The sequence below is a fragment of the Lactuca serriola genome, chromosome 8, assembly GCF_051521515.1.
Source record: "Lactuca serriola cultivar US96UC23 chromosome 8, Lser_US96UC23_V15, whole genome shotgun sequence".
NCBI classification, from domain to species: Eukaryota; Viridiplantae; Streptophyta; class Magnoliopsida; order Asterales; family Asteraceae; genus Lactuca; species Lactuca serriola.
In genome coordinates this window covers 184,531,343-184,553,041 of record NC_136415.1, presented here as the reverse complement: position 1 = coordinate 184,553,041, position 21,699 = coordinate 184,531,343, and positions in this window count along the sequence as shown.

Sequence of the window (21,699 nt, the reverse complement as noted above, 5' to 3'; positions counted from 1 at the left end):
AGGCTTATCAAGTTCTTAATCAGCAAACTCGTGTTTTGGAAGAAAATTTTGACGTTACGTTTGATGAAAATTTCGTTCGGAATTCTGACCCAACCCATGTTACAACTCACGTAATGGAGTTCGATGCTCTAGCGCCAGGATGTCCGAACCAACAAACAATCTATGAAGTTGACTTTGAGACCTTGTTTGGACCCGCAAAAACATCTCTTGATTCGGAATCTCGAACAAGACAAACCACATCCGACTCTCCTATCTCCCAAAATGTTTCCGGTCCGACACCTAGTTTTCCTCCATTTGATTCCGAACGCTTTCAACCTTCTCAGTTTGAGTAGGAGAATGGTCAACCCTCCCTTGAATCAAATGTGGATGGATTTCAAGATGCAGCTGCTGAATTTGACTCTAATCCTATCAACATCGATGTTCTTTGATTTCCACCTGATGATGACGTTAACCTATCTGGTTCAGAAGTTCGGGGGGAGCATCATCCACAAGTTCAAACTATTCAGGGGGAGCAACACAACTCTATTGCTGATATGGATCATCTGCAGCACAAGAACTTCCAAGACTACATGCTTGGACTAAGGATCATCCTCCGAACCAAGTTATTGGAAACCCAAACGCTGGTGTATAAACTCGTTCTGCCCCAAGTGTTCAAAATGAATGTCATTTTTCGGCATTTATCTTAATGGTTGAACCCAAATCCATCAAAAAAGCACTATAACATGTTGATTAGATTACAACCATGCAAGAAGAATTGGCAGAATTCGACAGAAATGAAGTATGGACTCTCATCCCTCCTCCTCAAAATCATCCCATTGTTGGTACTAGATGGGTGTTTTAGAACAAATTAGACGATACAAGAGTCATTACTCGGAATAAAGCAAGATTGGTGGCTAAAGGATTCACACAGATCGAAGGGCTTGACTATGATGAGACCTTTGCTCCTGCTACCCGTCTTCAAGCTATCAGAATCTTTCTGGATTATGCTGCTCACAAAGGCTTTAAGGTTTACGAGATGGACGTTAAAAGTGCCTTTCTAAACGGTGAACTTGATACTGAAGTATATCTTCAACAGCCCCCCGGTTTTTTCAATCTCTCATATCCGAACTACTGCGACAAACTCTGGAAAGCGGTTTATGGCCTCAAGCAAACTCCTCACGCATGGTACGAAACCCTCACCGACTTTCTCAAGAGTTCGGGTTTTCAATGAGGAACTCTCGATCCCACTCTGTTCCGAAGGTCAAATGGAAAACAACTCATGCTTGTCCAAATTTATGTTGACGACATCATTTTCGGATCCACTGATTCATCAATGGTTGCTGACTTTGCTAAGTTAATGGTCAGTAGATTTCAAATGAGTATGAATCGGGAATTAAGCTTCTTCCTCGTTATCCAAGTCAAACAAACCAACAGAGGAATTTTCATTCACCAAGAGAAGTACATTTCGGAACTCCTCAAAAAGTACTCAAAGGACACCTGTGCCTCAGCCAAGGTACCAATGGGTTTCGGACACAATATCTTTTCGGACCCTTCAGGTGTAGCAGTTGATGAAAATAAGTACAAAGGAATGATTGGATCCCTACTCTATCTCACAGCAAGTCGTCCGGACATCATATTTTCAACATGTTTGTGTGCCAAGTTTCAGGTCAATCCTAAGATGTCTCATCTCTTGGCCGTAAAACAAATATTCTAATACCTCAAAGGTACAAAGAATCTCGGAATCTGGTACCCAGCAAATGAGAGTTTCCTCCTTCAAGCATATTCTGATTCAAACTATGGTGGTCTTCAATTGGACAGAAACAACACATCTGGTGGCTATCAATTTTTAGGTGGCCGATTGGTCAGCTGGTCATCTAAAAACAGAACCGCATTGCACTTTCAACAGTCGAAGCAGAATACATTGCTACTGCTAGTTCCACATCTCAAATTCTCTGGATGAAATCTCAGCTCGTGGATTATGGTTACCGGTTTCAACAAATCCCTCTCTACTGTGATTCTCAAAGTGCCATTGCTATCTCACACAATCCAATTCAACACTCTATGACGAAGCACATTGACATACAGTACCATTTTATTAAAGATCATGTTTTAAATGATAACATAGAACTTATTTTTGTTCCATCTGACGATGAAATTGTGGATGTCTTTATTAAGAAATTAGACGAAACCAAATTCAATAGCTTTCTAAACAAATTGGGTATGATGATTCCTGATCCTCACTTCTTTCAAGAGGCTTGCACTCTCTGATGGCAACATCAGAAAGAAAATTAGTTCCGAACCCAATCTTTTCTTTCACGGAACTATTGCCTCTCAGAATAAATAGGATCATATTCTGTGTCTTTTTCTCTAACCACCTCTTGGAATTTTAAGTTGTTCAGCTCATCTTATCATATGATGTTCATGACCAATATAGTCACATTGGTATCAATCTCATCTCAAAACTTACTTCATAAGATCATCCCGGAATTCATGTCCGGAACGGTATTAAACTCTTTTCACTCCGGAAGTTTTTCAAAGTTCACTCTGGAAGTTTTTCAAAGTTCACTCCGAAATTTTTCTAAATTTTGCACCGGAACATTTTAAAACTCATTCCAGAATCTCATAATTTTTTTTCGGACTCTAGACTCTAGAATTTTCAAAAATCATTCCGTACCATTTCAACTCATATGATTCATTCTGGATCAAGTATCAAAAATCCTTCATGTTTCGAGATCACCAAATTTCATCCCGGAAGCTTCATGTTACGAAACCATTTTCAAAAACATTTTGGAACCCTAAGATTCCGAAATCAAATGACATGATGTAGTCCAAAAGGTTTTAAGGTGAAACATTTTTCCTTAACTGTTACTTTTAAATGATGATTATTATTTCACCCTCGAAACTCGCTCCACTTCTCCAAAAAGCACACATCATATCACAAATGGCAATTTCCATTCCTCATGATAAATCAAGGTTGCTTTAATAATTACAGGTCAAATCAGTACCATTTTTGGCAACACATTTAATGCGACGCGTTCCCTTATCCGAATATCATCATCACTTTTCAACCCGGCCCACTCTTTTCCTGAACCTATAAAAGCCCATCAAAAACCCTTTTACCCGTTATGCTCTCTAAAATCTCATCTTCTTCTTTTTCTCTCAACTGTTCTTCGAGCATTCAAGCTTCTTCATCAATGACGTCTTCCTCTCCCACCAAAAACACTCAAACTGCCCTAAAAACCCTAAAACTGTTAGGAAAAAGAAATCATCCAAGGGTTCATCCTCTTCCATGTCTACATAACCCTTTCTCAGAGATACCACTCAACTTTTCTCTCTGGATCCAAACGACTATGATGAGTCAATTCGAGTGATGATTGAGTTCATTGCTCATCATCCAATCTCTGTACCACTCACAAAGGTTCCCGACCCTGCAATCTCTCTTCGTCTTCTTCACACGGCCTTTGAGCGCATCAAGTTCGAAAACGACGTTCTTGAAACAAGAATTACTGGAGATAGAATCGTGCCTGCTCATAAATCGACATTCTTGAAGGCAATTGGGGTTGCAGAAAACTTCAAATTTCAAGAACCAACGGCTGAAGAGTTTCATTCGTTTCTAAATCACATTGGGTACAGTGAAGAGTACAAAGCAAAAAAGTTCAAGAAGTCGGTTGTATAAGGGTTATGGACTGTTCTCATGCACTTCATAGTTAGAGGACCATCGGGAAAACATGACGGAACTGACTCACTGAGCAAAGATTGGTTGTACGTAGTTTACAACATCTTTTCGGGGAAGACGAATGCAGATGATCTCCCAAAAGTGTTATGGCAAGACTTTTAGAAGTTTGCCATCAACCGCAAGCCACATGAGATCTCAAGCCCCCGATTTTGGGCTCTTACCATTCAAAAACTGTACAGAGAACGCCATGAGCCCATTCCTATCAACATCATTCTGGAAGAGGTATTTCTCACTTTCAAAACTATTAAATCATATCGTCTTCCGGACTAGAAATCTTTCAGACCTGTTAGGCGTTTACCGGAACACATGTTAGCCCTAATTTCGCCTGAATCCATTTCTTTGAAACAACACTTGGAGACTTCGATTGTGTATAGCCCTACACAATCTATCCATGACTCTTTTGAGCCCATGTCAGACAAAGGCAAGGCAGTTCCATCCGAAGGCATGAAAAAGAAATCTGCCAAACGAAAATCATCCCCTTCGAAACCAAAATCCAAAAAAAGAGCCAAATTCGGTTCTTCCTCTCAATAAAAGGGAGCCAAAGACATTCCGTCTGACTCTGGCCATCCGCATACCCCACTAACCCACTATTCCGAGGTACCCCATGGAGTTTCAAAAACACATGCACACACCCACGGGGAGTCTACACAAAATCCACCTTCACCTTCCCAACAAGGTGATGTCGTTGTTAAACAAAGTTCCTTGCCCCCCTAGAACAAACCCACATGTCACATTTGCTATCCCACCTTCTTCTACACATGCACTGTTTGAAACCATTGTTCTGGACCCTAAGCATTATGAGGCTGGAGTTAGCCCTCCAACCTCAGGTGCCTTAACTGGTCTGATACCCGGTAAAGGTATAAGATGACCAGGTGCTAACGATCCACTTTGGGAAGATTTTGTTGACAATACTAAGTCAAGGCATCCGAAGCTCATCATATCCCAGTTTGAAGCAATGCTCATCTCCATGAGGAATAGGGCCATCCGGAGCAACTTGCCCTTCGTTTTCCCTACCGACGAAGTCGCCGACTTGGAGTTCACTTCCGGAGAAACTCCAAAGACTCAACATCATGATTCTATGCATTCCGATCCCAACAAATAATTTTCAAAAGAAATGATTTTTGATGATGACGGTACCTCTGTTTTTGATATTCCTGTGTCATCCCCAGTTCACTTTCAGCCCAAACCATCCCCATCAAAATAACTTTTTGATTTCGGACTCTTATCTTCCTCCTCTGAACCTATTGATGAGGAAATTCAAATAAATTATGATGTTGCTACTACAAATCCTGGCCCATTCGAACCTCAAGTGCATCCGGAACCCAACAAAGCAAAGCCTCAAGATTCCACTTCGGACACCAGATCTTCAACATGAAACTACATCGATCCGTTTTCCCTCTTGGATATTCAAGCAAATGTCTTGGACAAGATGAAAAAGGTTGATGTCCTTGAAACCTCAGTCGTCGGACTAAATTCGAAAATTGATGAAAAAGTTTCTGAATTGGATTCAAAGTTCGATGCCATTCTCCAATCTCGGTCTAAAACCAACAAATCAGTACCCACCGTTGCTGAAAGAGAAGCCCAATTGGATCAGCTTGTTTATCTCCGCCTTAAGCATACTATATAAGAAGTTGAACAGAAGTATGATGCTTCTGTTGATCATTATCTCGACACCATCACATAGATGCTCAAGGTTCATGACGGCTTGGTCGCTGCCACCAATGACCTCATCAAGCAAACTCATGTTCGACATGCGAAACAAATTCAAAGGCATGAGAAAAAAATTCAGAAGAAAAATGAGCTTAACCTAATCATGCAACAGGTCCTCATCAAGCTAATCAGAGCATCATGGAACATTGTAGATGTTCTGAATCACAAGTTTGATGAGATGCTCTCCATTCTCTCAACATTGTTCGATCATCTCAAAGCTCAGGCTCCCACAACTGATGTTTATGATGCCCTAACTCTTCAACTCAACACCAGCTTTCAGAAGGTGTTTGAAATTTTTTTGGACCTATAGGCGTCATCCATGCTTGCACCGGATGCCAGGCCATCCGTTGCAAGAGGGGGAGAAGGACCCAACTCAAGATCTCACCCATGGAAACCTGTCTTGGAGTTCAGACTCCGAGATGAATCTGATGACTCACTACAAATCCTTTCAGGTTCTCCTGGTGATGATAATGGTGACAACGATGATGAAAATGATAATAGTGATGAAGAAGTACTGTATATTACAAATGGAGTGATTGGACTTCACGCCCCAAGGAAGTTCCCAGCTAAAGTTCTATTAGAGGAAAAGAAAAGAATTTGGTCAGCAGTCTCTTGTCCATCTACCCTGGCTGATGTTCTTCATAGCAGTATTGATATGGCTAAGGTTAAAACCAAATTAACGATTGATGCCTTCCGATCCACCCCCTCCATGTTGCCTTCGATTCCTGTACCTCCGATTGCTTCTATTGATGAAGGTTCTCCACTTCGGAAACCGGACGACATTCCGAAAAAGCCTCTTCAATCCTCTCCTCCGGAATTCACTATTGATGAAAACATGCAACATATCATCCATGTTCTCAACAAAGACAAGGGTAAAAAGCCCATTTCGGAAGTTCATCAAGCTCACCACTCCGGATTCCCACCAAAGCAAAATCAAGCTGGTCCCAAGAAGAAATCAATCGAGCCTTGAAGAAATTCGGATTCAAGCTTTTAAAGATAACCCTAATCTGATGCTTGGGCTCTCACCTCTCTGTCGCAAAGGAATCATCCATGATTTGGACATAGTATCGTTCATGTACAATGATATTCCTAAGGACGATTCGGAGTAACTTGATCTTCCTCTCTCTCCTTACAGCATGTACTACACAAAATTTGCTCCTCTGCATCCAACTGATGATCCTCAATTGATCATCCGAACTGAGCGTGAACAATTGAAGACCTTTTACACTAAGAATGCTCTTCCCTAAAAGGAAGAGTGGTCTAGAAAAAGGATCATCAAAATCTCCAGATTTACAAGGCAGGTCCTTACCAACTTCGACCTCAATTGTCTGTTGTTTCGCTTCTACATCCTCCGGAATAAACCAACCCAATACACCATTTCTGATGTTGATTTCCCTGCAATGAATCCAAACGACATTCTTACCATTGCTGCTCATCTCTAAAACCATCAAAATAACGATCTCAACATGGAGTCTATCATGCTACCTTAAGCTTCCTCAAGGACATGTGGTTGAATTATGTCGATGCGATTATGAATTGGCACATCTGTTTGGAACTGAAAACTTCTTAGCCAAAATCGACTTTGTTCTTCCAGAAGTTGAGTTACTGGCTGAAGGGCCCATCGATGAACCGGTGCTAAGGTTTTTCTACAAGCAACGAAAGACAAACAAAAAAGACTTCTTCCGAGTTCTTGACAAACACCTAGTTCCAACTAAAGCTCTTCAAAAAATCATCAGTCGTGCATCCAAGTCCAAAGCACCTGAACATGTCCAGGCAAAGTTTGTGAGTCGACTTCAATGGTAAATTGAGGTCAGAGAATGGTTATTCAGGGCCTACACCTTTATCAAAGAAGAAGCAAATTGAGCTGACTAGATTGCTAATTTCACTTAGGGGGAGCTTGTGGAACCTGAAAGTGAACCTCTAGCCATCTCTATCTTTTGGATGTTCCGAAGTCAGTCAGTTCCGAAGTGAAGGGTGTTCCGGAGTCAGCCTGTAGTCAGAAGTCAAATTGGTATCCGGAATAATGGATATGTTCAAAAGTTGATGTTACGAATTGGTGCATGCTTCCGAGATCAGTTTATCCGTCTGTATTAATTACTTTTCTCATTTAGGTTGATGTAACATATCATAGGACTTAGTCTCTTTTGTCAACTTAGATAATCAGAGTGTCAGGAGTAACTCTATTATCCAGTCATATGTATGTATTTGGTTAGTACGATGTAACTTGTTCTCCTATTTAAGGAGCATTCAATGACAAACTAAACGACGGGTTGTTTTCTCAAAAGATAGATATTTTCACATTTACTTCACTTACACCTTTCACTCAAATCGCTCGTTCAAACATTCCTTGTGTTCATTTATTGTATTTACCTTGATCATATTCATAGTATCATATTTAATACTTGAAGTACTTTGTTGATTTTCATATTCAGTCTTGACTGGAACTATCTATCATAAGCAGACATTGATCTTAAGCATTCATTCAAGGCTTGACTTTTCAAACCTTGTCCCTGCGCAATCAGATCCTTGTTCTCATAATAACTCTTCTACCTACTCTGTGTTGTCTGAAGTCTACCCTGAACCTGTTGAATCAACTCAGTAGTCTTGAGTACCACTTCGGTACTTCCTATGACTTGATAACCGACCTCACCCCAACATATCAGGGTCCTGCACTTCCTCCTAAAGAGAATCTCAAAAAGAGGTCGATCAATGTCGGTGTAACAACTGTTGTTATATGAAAACCTGCCAAAAGGAAATATGTATCCCAACTCCCACTGAAATGCAATACACATACCCGAAGCATATCCTCCAAGGTTTGGATAGTCCGCTCGCTTTGTCCGTTAGTCTGCAAGTGGAAAGTCGTGCTGAAATGCAGACGAGTACCCAACTCCTTGTGAAACCTCTTCCAGAACCTGGAAGTAAACTGGACATCCATGTCTGAAACCACTCAAACCAGCACCCCATGTCATGCGACAACCTCCCTGATGTAAATCTCCGCTAACCTCTCTGCAGAGATACTCTCCTGAATCGGAATGAGATGCGCGCTCGTGATCAATCGATCCACGATGACCCATATTGAATCCACTCCGTGAACTATCTGTGGCAACTTCGTGATGAAATCCATAGTAATATCTTCCCATTTCCAAACGGGAATGTATAGCGGCTGCAACTTTTCATGAGGTAATTAATGCTCAGTCTTGACTTTCCGGCAAGTTAAGCACCTCTCCACATACCATGCCACATCTCACTTCATGAAAGGCCACCAATAGTCAAGCTGGAGATCCATATACATCTTCGTTGCTCCGAGATGAATCTATAAACTCTACTTGTGCGCCTTCTCCATCAAAACCTGGCGTACACCACCCAAATACGGAACCCACACCCTCCGCTGAAGGGTCAATTATCCTCGGCTATCATAATCGAAGGAAGACACTTGTCACACTATGTGCTCACTCTTTTGGTGCTCTTCCTTCATAGCATCTTCCTAAGCCACTCGAATCCGCTCTAAGAGTGGGGTAATCACTATTATCCTCAAACACATATCCCTGATCAGAGCCACGACCTCCTTGCGACTGACAGCATCGGCCACCACATTGGCCTTCCCAAAGTGATAAAGAATCTCACAATCATAATCCTTCACCACATCTAACCATCTACGCTGCCTCATGTTCAGATTCGGCTGATCCATCAAATACATCAGGCTCTTGTGATCTGTGTAGAGAGTACAACGGACCCCATAGAGATAATATCGCAAAATCTTAAGGGAAAACACAATATCCCCCAACTCCAAATCATGTGTAGGGTAGTTCGCCTCATGAAACTTCAGCTACCTCGAAGCGTAAGCAATAACATGACCCTTCTGCATCAACAAAGATCCCAAAACTATGATCGATGCATCAGAATATACCACAACATCCTCAACACCCTTCGGCAGGGTCAGAATCGGAGCCTCAAATAATCGTTACCTCCGAGTCCCAAAAGTTTTTTGCTGCTTAGGCCCCCAACGAAATGCGACAGCCTTCTTCGTCAAACAAGTAAAAGGAACTACTATCTTGGAGAAATCCTGAATGAATCTCTGATAGTATCCTGCCAATCCAAGGAAACTTCAAATCTCAGATGGAGACCTCGAAACCTCCCACATCATCACTGCCTTGACCTTGGATGGATCGACCAGTACATGGTTCTGGTTGACAAGTTTCCCTAGAAACTACACCTCGTGCAACTAGAACTCACACTTGGAGAACTTTGCAAACAATCTCTCCCTCCTCAGAGTCTCCAATACCTCCCTTAGATGCTCCTCATGCTATTCATGAGTCTTGGAATAGACCAGGATGTCATCAATAAATACAATCACATATCGATCCAACATATGCCTGCATACGCGATTCATGAGATCCATGAATGTGGATAGAGCATTGGTGAGCCTGAAGGGCATCACCATGAACTTGTAATGACCATAACAAGTCTGGAAGGCCGTCTTCTATGCATCCTGCTGTCTCACCCTCATCTGATGATAACCCGAACATAAATCAATCTTGAAAAATCAAGATTCACCCTGAAGCTGGTCAAATAAATCGTCAATCCTAGAGAGTGGATAATGGTTCTTCACCATTAGCTTATTCAGCTCCTGGTAGTCAATACATATCCGATGCGACCCATCCTTCTTCTTCACAAACAGGATTGGCGCTCCCCATGTCGAACTACTCTGTTGGATAAATCCTTTGTCTAACAACTCTTGCAGCTGTGTAGACAACTCTTGCATCTCAGGAAATGCTAATCGATAAGGTGCTTTGGCAATTGGAGCCGCACTGGGAACCAAGTCAATCCAAAACTCCACTTGCCTCTCCGGAGGCACTCCAGGAGAGTCATCTGGTAACACATCCGGATATTCCCGAACAACTGGTACATCATCCACAGTCGCCTTACCCTTCTCCCAAGTATCCATCACATAGGAAACAAATCCAAAACAAACCTACTGAAGATAGCGCCTAACCATAACTGTTGAAAATAGAACCAGCCCACGCTGAACACCCTCTCTCAGATTCACGAACTCTCCCCCACTTGGAATCCGGATATGCACCAACTGCTGCTCGAAATCAATCATTACCCCATTGGGGCTCAGCCAATCCATCCTCACTATAACATTTCTCTCATACAGGGAATAGGAACCAAATCAATCAGATGAACCCTCGATACCCGCACATGACGATCATCAGCAATCTTAACCTCTAATGGAAAATCCAGCTCCCTTAGAGCATTGGCAAACCTCTTGTTGATTTCCAGAGTGCGTGGGGAAGATTCAACATATTCTCGAATTTCGTGTAATCCGACTCGTTTTCAGCCCTTTCAGGTTCTTTTTTAACAATGCACCCATTTTACCTACAAAATACAAATATGAAGGAACTAAGTACCTATTGATATATATTGTGACATCCCCATTTTCACGGCCAGAAAAGACCGATTTTTTTTATGCTTTATAAAAATCAGAGTAATTCTTTTAATAAAAATGTTGCGGAATTTGTTCCCACTAAAACATGATAAATACATTATCAAGGCATTTCCGAGGAAATGTATTTTTTATTCATTTTAAAACATTGGGGATGTCATCGTCAATACAGAAACATAAGCATAAACAAAAATTACATTCATTTACACTAGTGATCTACATCTCTTTAATCTCTCAGTGTCATGTGACTTCATATCAACACCTGTGATATAAATAAACTGAGTGGGTCAGGTTGGGAAACCTTGTGACTACATAGGGTTTTCAACCCACAATAATATAATTATTATGTTTAAACATCAAAAAATCAACCCAATTACCCATCCCTATTATCTACTTTACTCGTAAGGATCTACCCTAAGAATCAGCTGCTCCTCGTTCATTCATTCCTAAGGAACGTCCTAAGGAATCAGCACGAAATCCATCGTTGCCAGGGTTTACTCAACGGGCACTAAATCCATAGCTACCAGGGTTTGCTCAACGGGCACTAAATCCATAGTTGTCGGGGCTATTTCGTTTATCAACAGTATCCACTCGCAATACATGTCAATGAGTTTTTTAGAGTACACCGGTGAACACATCGTTCACAACACCTATATGTTGTGAGCCTGTTAGTGTTCCACTGGATTGTCTAGAATAGTCCGTGGTTGTCATCCATACTCTGCTGAATGACGGGGCCATCATTTGGGAAAAAGGATTCTCACATCGTCCACCTCTCACCCTCACCTCGTGGTCTATAACACCTCTCAACTCATCATCCAACTCATACTCCATCTATTACACCTACCCATGTTTTACCCCAACATTATCGTAGATATAAAATACATATACAATTTAAATCATTTAAATCATGTATAAAATCGTTCATCCAACATGGACAGCAAGTGTTCAGATAATAAGCACACATAGCACGTAATTTATATAAAATACTTCATATCTATGTGTAAGCTGAAAGTAATAATGCACTCACCTGGTAATGTGATGAGTCGGCACTCGGACAACACTTCGTTACTCTTAAAATAATTATCCCTTGACGAAACCTAGTATCATTACCACTAGAGTTTAGTCTAACGTTAACCGTGAGTAATTAATAGTCTAGCTATTATTACTATTATATAAGCATTAAACAATACTTATATAACCCATAATAATAGCCCAAATACTCCTTATAAGGTCCTAATAACATTACTATATTGAAACATAAGTTATACTAAAGATAGGTTAGGCGTATCTCACTTACAGCGGGTTTTCTCGAAAACCGGGCTTCACTGGAGCAGCGTTCCCATGCCAAAAGGCTCTTTTCTTGGGGCTTCGAGAGCCTCGGGGCTTCCTTTGGGTGCTAGGGGGTTTACCTAGGCTTTTAGGGGGGTTAGGGAGCTTAGAGAGAGAGTATAGAGAGAGAAAGAAGAGGGTTGAGGGGTGAGGAAATGAGGGAACCCGACACCTCTACTTATAGGGGTGCTGACTAATGGACTCGCCAAGTAGGAGGACCTACTCGCCGAGTTGGGGCATGTGGCAGCCTTCTGGTGGTGCCACATGTCCATTTCTGGTGGTGCCACGTCACCCCCTATCGCGTATCAACCTTCAAACTTAGAAAAATCATAACTATCGCATACGATCTCCGTTTTCAACGTTCTTTTTTTTGACGCATAGGTAAAATCAATATCTACAACTTTCATTTAGACTCCATCGGCTAATTCTCGACCGATCTCAAATTTAACAGTAGGAGGCGTTTAGACTGTTAAATGACCGCGAAGAATTCGTAACTCCTTCATACAAACTCCGTTTTCGTCTATCTTTTTACCGTTGAGTTCCTATTAATGAGATCTTCAACTTTCATTTAGGTTGCGTAAGCCAAAAACCGCTCGAACTAAAATTCGAGTTTTGGGTTGTGCACTGCTAAGCCGAATCTTAGAAAAATCATAACTTCCTCATACGAAGTCAGATTTGGGCGTTCTTTTTATGGATGTTCTCGGTTTAATGTATACTACAACTTTGGTTTAGATCATTAAGGCTAGAAAGTACTCTATCTTAAATTCACAATTTACGTCTCCCGGTGTCATGTCGGTTTTGCCGAAAAACTTCGACGGGCCATAACATCTTCGTTATAACTCGGATTTCGGCGTTATTTATATGTATGGAACCCTTGAGACGTATTCTACAACTTGGTTAAGATTATTCATTCTAAATAATCATTTGTCAAAAAGTCATTTTCGACCCCTATTATCTCTAAATAGACTAGCCCTGATCTACGTGCGTTACAATTATCTCCCCCTTAGGATGATTACGTCTCGGAATCATCAACGAAACAAGGCTCACATGATGACTCCATACGTTATCTCTTCATCGTAAGTAGTAACCGTAACTTTGATGTTTCTTCGAACGAGTATCTAACTCTAAGACTTCCTTACTGCAGGCGGTGCCTGATCTTGGACCCACTCTCTATCTCATGTTAGACTTTCAGTCATGATCTTCCTGTCACGATCTTGATCTTTATTGGAGACTCCTTCTTTAACAATCTTGAGATAAGTTTCTTCCTTCGATTATCATAATAGACCGATGGGTCGTGTTCTAATGACCTCTCATCGTATGATGCATTGCTTGGACCCATGCCTTTTAGAGTCAAATTCCAGAACAGACTATACCTTCCTTCCTGTTCTAACCACATCTTAAAAGGTAGCATTTCTAGCTACAAGCAATCGTCGCGACACCTCTACCGATCACTCCGATTATATTTTACTTCAATCCTATAGCTTAAGTCAGATGTTACATCGAACTTGGTTCTCTAAACCACGTAACATACTCATCGTAGTCGGACTCAATTTGATATGACCACTAGGTTCGTAATAATAACAATCTACTTAGTCATTACCGAAACGATGGTAACTACATGCTCGAATAAAACAGAATTCAGTTATTGGCTTCTTGGTAACCTTGTGACTTTCCCTGATCCAAGCGTGAGTCATGTGCTTCCGGTAGTATATGCATCTACTACCTTTCACACCTACTCATACTCGTCCCAAGTATTGTCTCGTAGTCCCCAAGTCCTAAAATCACAAAACAATTTAACACATACGAGTGTGTCCAAATAATCATAAAAATTTCCCTAGACTCTACTAGGACTTCTTCCATGCGTATCTTCAATCATCAATTCTGCTTCAACTCGGTTGGTGATGGAAATTCCAGATGATAGGAAAAATTTAGGAATTACACCAATCGTTCTATCATCCCACCAATCAAATATGTACATTTAGATGTACCGTACTTCTCTAGACGTACTGCTATTTTATCAGACGTATTCTAAAGGCAAGATACCTCTTATGATATCTTCCGATAGGTATCATTCACTATCGTAAGCCATCTCATTTCCTCTATTTTCTCAGTCTATCATGGTTCGCATCACTTCCTGAACTTCTGCCATTGTGATAGGTTCGGGTGCAGGCACAACGACCGATGCATGAACCATTACATTCTTAGGCTCAGGTTGTCATCTTCCTCGGATATTTCCTAGTTTGTCTTCAGCATGAAGTTTTGTACACCCAAGCAGACGTTCGGTGTACCGAAGCGAGAATTTTAAGATAGGAAAGATTTTATTTACGATAGACGTATAGATCTCATTGTCACACCGAAAAGTTATATGTCAGTTCTAATACCGTAATCAAACGTTTAGAAATCAGAACACATAAAATTTCCAGATCCGGTCGGCAACAGACCATAGATCTGATCAAACGATAGCATAAAGCATTAAAAATCATTTAGCACATCAAAGCATTTTAGGCATCTTCCCTAATTAAGCTAGTGCTTGTGTCTATTCAGGTGTATTACCTAAATCTATTAGACACACTCCTCACAATCATCACTTAGCATTCAAAGTTTAAGTCTAGAAATTTCCTACAAATTCCTAGTTCGCTTAAACTAATGCTCTGATACCAACTGTGACATCCCCATTTTCACGGCCAGAAAAGACCGATTTTGTTTATGCTTTATAAAAATCAGAGTAAATCTTTTAATAAAAATGTTGCGGAATTTGTTCCCAATAAAACATGATATATACATTATTAAGGCATTTCCGAGGAAATGTATTTTTTATTCATTTTAAAACATTTGGGATGTCATCGTCAATACAGAAACATAAGCATAAACAGAACTTACAGTTATTTACACTAGTGATCTACATATCTTTAATCTCTCAGTGTAATGTGACTTCATATCAACACCTGTGATATAAATAAACTGAGTGGGTCGGGTTGGGAAACCTGGTGAGTACATAGGGTTTCCAACCCACAATAATATAATTATTATGTTTAAACATCAAATAATCAACCCAATTACCCATCCCCATTATCTACTTTACTCTTAAGGATCTACCCTAAGAATCAGCTGCTCCTCGTTCATTCATTCCTAAGGATCGTCCTAAGGAATCAACACGAAATCTATCGTTGCCAGGGTTTACTCAACGGGCACTAAATCCATAGCTGCCAGGGTTTGCTCAATGGGCACTAAATCCATAGCTGCCAGGGCTATTTCGTTTATCAACAGTATCCACTCGCAATACATGTCAAGGGGTTTTTTAGAGTACACCGGTGAACACATCGTTCACAACACCTAAAGGTTGCGAGCCTGCTAGTGTTCCACTGGACTGTCTAGAATAGTCTGTGGTTGTCATCCATACTCTGCTGAATGACGGGGCCACCATTTGGGAAAAAGGCTTCTCACATCGTCCACCTCTCACCCTTTCGTGGTCTATAACACCTCTCAACTCATCATCCAACTCATACTCCATCTATTACACCTACCTATGTTTTACCCCAACATTATCGTAGATATAAAATACATATACAATTTAAATCGTTTAAATCATGTATAAAATCGTTCATCTAGCATAGACAGTAAGTGTTCAGATAATAAGCACACATAGCACGTAATTTATATAAAATACTTCATATCTATGTGTAAGCTGAGAGTAACTATGCACTCACCCGGTAAGGTGATGAGTCGGCACTCGAACAGCACTTCGTTACTCTTAAAATAATTATCCCTTGACGAAACCTAGTATCATTACCACTAGAGTTTAGTCTAACGTTAACCGCGACTAATTAATAGTCTAGCTATTATTACTATTATATAAGCATTAAACAATACTTATATAACCCATAATAATAGCCCAAATACTCCTTATAAGGTCCTAATAATATTACTATATTGAAACATAAGCTATACTAAGGATAGGTTAGGCGTATCTCACTTACAGCGGGTTTTCTCGATAACCGGGCTTCGCTGGAGCAGCATTCCTGAGCCGAAAGGCTCTTTTCTCGGGGCTTCCTTCGGGTGCTAGGGGTTTACCTAGGCTTTTAGGGGGGGGGGGGGGGTTAGGGAGCTTAGAGAGAGAGAGAGAGAGAGTATAAAGAGAGAAAGAAGAGGGTTGAGGGGTGAGGAAATGAGGGAACCCGACACCTCTATTTATAGGGGTGCTGACTAATGGACTCACCGAGTAGGAGGACCTACTCGCCGAGTTGGGGCATGTGTCAGCCTTCTGGTGGTGCCACGTGTCCAATTCCGGTGGTGTCATGTCACCCCTATCACGTATTAGCCTTGAAACTTAGAAAAATCATAAATCTCGCATACGAGCTCCGTTTTTGACGTTCTATTATTCAACGCGTAGGTAAAATCAAGATCTACAACTTTCATTTAGACTCCGTCGGCTAATTCTCGACCGATCTCAAATTTAACAGTAGGAGGCGTTTAGACTGTTAAATGACCGCGAAGAATTCGTAACTCCTTCATACGAACTCCATTTTCATCTATCTTTTTACCGTTGAGTTCCTATCAATGAGATCTTCAACTTTCATTTAGGTCGCGTAAGCCAAAAACCGCTCGAACTAAAATTCGAGTTTCGGGCCGTGCACTGCTAAGCCGAATCTTAGAAAAATCATAACTTCCTCATACGAAGTCAGATTTGGGCGTTCTTTTTAGGGATGTTCTCGGTTTAACGTATACTACAACTTTGGTTTAGATAACTAAGGATAGAAAGTCCTCTATCTTAAATTCACTATTTACGTCTCCCGGTGTCGTGCCGCTTTTGCTGAAAAACTTCGACGGGCCATAACATCTTCGTTATAACTCGGATTTCGGCGTTCTTTATATATACAGAACCCTTGAGATGTATTCTACAACTTGGTTAAGATTATTTACTCTAAATAATCATTTGTCGAAAAGTCATTTTCGACCCCTATTATCTCTAAATTGACTAGCCCGGATCTACGGGCGTTACATATATTTAATATGGAAATGTCCATAAAAATACATAAAATATCCCTAAAAATATGTATAATTTAGGAGACATCATAGCCCTCCTTGAATATATAAACAAATCTCTTCCATAATAAAAAAAGATGTAAGGGGAAAGATTTATTTGATCCTTGGTGAAACCTAATTATTATCAGGAAAGACTTAGTGTCACTGTAACATCCCAAAATTCAAGACAAAAAATTTCATTTTTAATTTCATAATTATAAAACCATTGTCTGAAAACATCATAGAATCAACTCATATCAAAACCAATGTATCCATAATCAAAACATGTCATGATAAAACAATATCAGAGTATTACTCCTATGGATCTCATGTGCGGAAAATGTAGTGTGATGTGTTGCGATCATGTCGGCTCCTTTCCCTTCGAAGAGGAAGTACCTGAAACCAAAACTAAAAACTGTAAGCACGAAGCTTAGTGAGTTCCCCATCATACCACATAATAACATACTGCCAGACATATCTGGGTGCCCCGCATAACTTGTCAGGAATATATGGGGTGCTCGACCTACCCTGTCAAGCATATTTGGGTGCTCGTCCTACCCTGCCAAGCATATATGGGTGCTCGACCTTCCCTGTCAGGCATATCTAGGTGTCCGATCTACCCTCCGGTTTATCTCAACCGGTTACGGGGACTATTCCACCCCTACCACTACCACATAATACATAACATAAACATATTGTCAAGCATATTTGGGTGCTCGACATACCCTACCAGGCATATCTGGGTGCCCGACCTAACCTCCGTTTTAACTCAACCGGTTACAGGGACTATTCCACCCCTACCACTACCACATAATACATAGCATAAACATAATGTCAAGTATATCTAGGTGCCCGACCTACCCTTCGGTTTATTTCAACCGGCTCTAGGGACTATTTCACCCCTCCTACTACTATCACATAATATCATAGCATACTAGCACATAAAGCATAACAGATAGTGGCAGACCAAACAATTATCACAAAGACAATCATCTCTACTATAATCAGCTACTAGTGGGCCGACATTGGTGCCTTCGACCCACTTCTACTAGAAGTTAACTCACCTCGAATATCGGAAAGTAGCTGAAAATCCTCAACTCCAACGATCCACCCAACTCAAACTCCTATACATAAAAGATTTCCTTAATTACCCTTTCATACTCATGACCCCTTAAGGGTCAACTTTGGTCAAAGTCAAAGTCAAAGTCAACACCTTGGTCAAAGTCAACATTCTGGGTTGACTCAACTCGCCGAGTTGGCCCATCAACTCGTCGAGTTTCGTAAATCATAAACCCTGAAATCACGATCCAACTCGTCGAGTTCTTTCACAAACTCGTTGTGTTCGTCCTATCAACAGAATCGAGACTTTCCCACCCAGCTCGTCGAGTTCGTCCTTGAACTCGTCGAGTCCTTCCTTTTACAGAATCGGGACACTTCGACCCAACTCGTCGAGTTCCTCTATGAACTCGTCGAATTCTTCAGTCTGTTAAGCTATCTTAATGTATTAAGCCATTATTCTTCAAATCTAAGTCCCATATTCCAGATCTGGGTCGAATACCCCTCTAGGAGGGTAAAGTTTTCGACTTTACCCATTAAGACCCATCCTAGAAGAAATGAGCCCTAACCATACCTCAAAATGGCTTAGTTCCAACTTCAAAAACCATCAAAACTTCAAGATAAGCCATAAGGTCATAGATCTGGACTCTAGGGACAGTTTGGTCACGTAAAGTTCCTATCTTTATTTGCATGCATAGACTACTTGGATCAAAAGGCCAAAAAGATGGTCCACAAGTTGCATGGGACTTCCATGGCCATAAAGTTGGCACCTTTATGCCATAAAGTCCCCTAAAGACCCTAGATCTAAAAGGTTTGACCACACGGGACGTCCAAGTCCCAAAGACCAACATTCTTGGACTAAAATATGGTGAAAACATCCTAAAACTAGATATAAACATACTATAGACAAGATATGAGCTTGATACCTTAGATGAACTAGAAATGAAGCTCAACTTATGGATCTACTCTCCTCCTACACGTCCTTGCTCCTTCTTCAAGTATCTTTTTCTTCAAAATCACAAAGAATGCACAAAAATGGCTCAAAACTCTCAAAAGTGAATTAGTGTTTTGTGGCTAGGGTTTGGGACAATGGAGGCTATAAATGAGGCCAACTTATGGGGGTTAAGGTATTTTAAATAGGGTGAAAAACCCTGAAAATTAGGGTTTCATTCTGCTAGTCCTTCTCGTCGATTTGAGGCTTCTCAACTCGTCGAGTAGATTTTTTTAACCCGCGTCCCAATCCATCTCTACTCGACGAGTTTGGGTCCTCCAACTCGCCGAGTTTCTATATAAAAATGAATAAATTATGAGTTAAATACATATCAGGAACCGGGTGTTACAATCACCTATTGAAGAATAACCACAAGTCATACACTAACTGGACATGTCGTAGATAGTTCATGCATAGCTCATAGATACCCTTCTAACTTCAAGGGTCCTCTAGACCGTCTCCATTGGGATGATATCATATGCATTCTCTAGGTAGATGGGTACTACTTGGAGATACCTATTTCTTGTTATATATTTCTCCATAAGGCTTCAATGGTAGATTGCCTTAGTTGTCAACCTCTTAGGCATGTAGCCATATTGGCTATCATATATTAATTTTTCATGTTTTAACCTAGCCTCCAACACTCTCTCACAAGTCTTCATGGTATGACTAAGAAGTTTAATACCTTTATAGTTATTACATCATTGGGATCTTTTTTTCTTATTATTCAATATCACAATAGTAAATCTTCATTTATCTAACATCTTGGTCCAGGCTAAAATAATGTTAGAGAGGTTCATCAACCACATCACACCCTCATCTCTTTGATACAATCATACCTTGATAAGCATTTGATATGGACTTATTTCTTAATAAATTCCCATCATCCATAAAGTGATCTTCACTTCCTTACTTTCAATTTTGATGTAGAAAAATTAAATATAAGATTGTCAGACTTTTAACATGCATTGATGTTCACCATATTCCAATCCCTCGTACGTGAAGTGTCTTGTTAAAAAAATGATGACATAATTCTCCAATTTCTTTTTGGTGTCCCCTTATTCCACTAGAATCCAACCATTGGCATCCTTTATATACCTAACTTTTCATGAGTCCATATACATACTCTTTTACTTTAGTTAGCTAGTATATCCCATTTGATATTCTTTTTGTGCTCAATATGATGCACATTTCTTCATATGCCATATCTTTTACTTTTGCCACTGTTTTTTTTTTTTTTTTGCATTTCGTTTTCCATATGAAGATATGCACATGAGACTAATCGTTGCTTTATCGTTCGTTATTCCTAGAACCAAAACCAAAACCCCCACATACATCCTCATGCCTATCAATATCTCTTCATATATGATCATTGCAGTCCCCTAAGGACCCACTTATTGGTCCTCTGTGACTCTTCCAATCATCTCATCAAAAGATCCCCTAAAACCTCCACTTTTTCTATCCTTCCATGTTAAGATGAGGGACGTACGTAAACACAATGACCAACACCTCTTCCTTTACAATTACCTTGGTCTTTATGATCCTATCATGACACCTAATTAATGTTAGGGTTTAAGCACTTCAACAACTTGATAAATGATTTCTCAAACAGAGTAATAATGCAAAAACAAAAATAAGAACACAATCAGTTTGTAACATCCAAAATTTTACGCCAAATTTAAACTTTTTCAATCATAAATAAAACAAAAATAGTATTTGTTTACAAATGTTTTCAAATCATTGTTCATCAGAGTGTCCCAATAACTAGATCAAAAGGATGAGGAGCGGTACGGTCACGCCTTCGCCTTGCCATGATCTCCTGAAGTACCTGAAACAATAAACTGAAAACTGTCAGCCCGGGGGCTTAGTGAACTATCCCCAAAATACCAATACCACCCTGTTAATACCATATAAGTAACAGATAATCAATAACATGCATACTGGGCCATCGGTCTGACTGGACCGCCCAGCAGGGCCTACAGTCTATCTGATCCTATCCCGAGCCTTCGGCATGACTGGACCGCCACGTGGGCCCACAGTTTTCCCAGACCGCTCAAAGGGTATGTTGGCCTTCAGCACAAAGCCTGACCGCCTCAACCCAACCAACAAGCAAATAACCATGTGCACATAACTATCATGTATTGGCATATACAAACATCAAACATATCTATCTTACTGATCATCAATTATAGAAATCTCTCGTAACTAGAGCACCGACCTAGCAGGTCACTAATATACCAATCCCTATGGATCATAAGAGCATAACATATTGTCTATCCTGATTCCGATCTAACAAATCATAACCACATGTAGCCCACCATGACAATAACAACTTAAGGGCCGGCCTTGGTGCCATAGACCCTATTGATATAGTGAGGATAACTCACCTTGCAGACATTGACTCGGTAGATGAACTCCAACTCTCGGATC